Below are 2,191 nucleotides of genomic sequence, written 5' to 3'. Positions count from 1 at the left end.
TTCTCAGATGGCCTAGCTATGCTTGCACTGTGAAGTCAGCATCAGTGTTTTGTATTTTACCTGTTATGAATAAGCCTCAGATTAGCATGACTCTCAGATTTTACTGTAGTCTTTTAACAGACTTAAGGGTATTACTTGAAGTATTCATAAACTTTGTGGGGAGGGCTTCTACCAGTTGTCCCAAGAAAAGTATGACAGCATTTGTGGTCAGGGCTCCAACAGGCTGGACACTGTGATGAACCCTTAACCATTGTTCAAATGTTGCCCATACCCTCTCTGACTCAGGTTTTTTGCCTCAGCATTCCCTCAGCAACCGAATTTTAGTCAATCAAGTTTAAATAGGCCTCCCACAGTGGGACCTGGGAATGTATGGCCCAAGATGCCTAGTAAATTTTCTTCTGCTTAGTTCTGGTTAGATGAGGGATGTGTGTGTGTGTGGTGGTGGAATAGAAAAAGTCTGTTGTAAGTCCACCAAACTGGGTGCCAGGCCTCCCTCAGAAAGACAGAGCTGACAGGTAACAAATGGCAAGATTTGGCTAATCATGCCTAAATTTGATATCAGCAGATGCAGGTATTAAATTTAGGTGCGATTAGTTAAAGCATATTAATGCATGAATAGACACAACCTGGCACTAATTTTAGTGCTGGGTCTGCCCAGCCACTAGGGGGCCACCCTGAGCCCAGCCTCAGGGCTCCTGGCTGACTGGCTCTCCTCCACAAGGGCTGGGCTGCTCCCTAGCTGCAAGCTAAAAAAGCCAGCAGAATTTTGTTCCCTGGGGCACACAAAACAGGAGCCTGGACAAGACTGCTGATCTGTGTGGAGCCTAGCAGGCCCTGCGTGCCCCCCCGGACAGGTCACAAGCTGTCTCTGCCTGGTCTATGCCTCTCCAGAGCTCCTGCTTGCTGTACCCTTTGCCCAGCCCTGAGATCCAACCAGGGATGCTGCCTGGCTGTCTTTGCAAGCAGGACCAGCACTTTTCCCCTCCTCCTACTCACCCCAAGCTGTCTCCTGTGCTTGCAGGTCCTGTGGTGAAGTGCCTCTGCTGTACAGGTCCCAGTCCCTGGTCATGTCCCTGCTCTGGGTGCTGCTGACAGCCATCAAGGGCCAGCCACATGGGGGCCTAGAGAGCCAGTGCAGGATGAGAATGTCTTCCTCCTCCCCATCAAGCCCCAGCCCTGCCCACTTGTGCACACCCTTGCTAACTGCTAGGACCCCCCAACTGGGATGAGGTGCATGAGTTCATGGCAGTCTTGGGCTGATGTGCAGAAACAGTGTGTGTGGGGTGGACACTTGATTGGGCCCAGGCCTACCCAGCCAACTTATCATGGTTCTTGGGCATCTGTGCATGGCTTATCTCCAATCTGAGGCTGGGCAGTGTACTGCCCCTGGTGCAGAGCATCTTATCTCTGAAATGTTGCAAACTCTCACAATAGGCTTCTGTCTCTTGTCTCTGAAAGGCTAACATCTGGATGCGAGAGAGAGGCCACCAGTCCCAGCGGGGATGTGGGCTCACCGACTGCTGAAGTGGTCTGGATGCGCTGGCTGCACCAGTGGCACAGCAGGAACTGGATCCTCCTGCTCCAGTGGCTGGTGGCAAAGGAGTGGGAAGTGCAGGAGCAGGTGCAGGAGGCATGGGAGCAGAAATAGGAGGTGTGGGATCAGGCCTGGCAGGTGAAGGATGTTGCATGAGCAGAGGCACAAGACTGGACACAGTGGGACCACATATTGGCCCTGGGGCAGGAGTGCCTGGAGCAGCTCTAGCAGCAGGGGGATGCCAACCACCAGCCATGGAGACCCTCCTGGGCCTGGTAGCCATGTACATGTCTCTCACTGTCTGGCCCCCTCCCAGGGCTGTGCAGGACCCCTGGGTACGACCCACTGCCCACAGTAGACCCCCACCTGGCCCTGGGAGGAGGTTCTTGGGCATGTCCTTCCCACTAGACCCCCTGGCTTAGTCCCTGCCCTGGGCCTGCTGCCACCCAGCTGGGTTCGGACCCACCACTCTTCCCTGTGCCATGCAGCCAAAGACCCGACCCTGCATGGATAGACCCACAGAGGAACATCCAGGGTGTGGTTTGCTGGGCACCTGTCCCAGGGCTCTGCTTCCTAGGCCCCCCTATATGGCCCCCCACTCTGGGCTTGAAAACTCAAAATATTGTAAATAGTTTTCAATATGTACATAGTTTACCT

The sequence above is a fragment of the Gavialis gangeticus genome, unplaced genomic scaffold, assembly GCF_001723915.1.
Source record: "Gavialis gangeticus isolate Ggan-Ray unplaced genomic scaffold, GavGan_comp1, whole genome shotgun sequence".
Lineage (NCBI taxonomy): Eukaryota > Metazoa > Chordata > Crocodylia > Gavialidae > Gavialis > Gavialis gangeticus.
The sequence above is the reverse complement of the archived record's forward strand: the minus strand, read 5'-3'. Positions refer to the sequence as shown.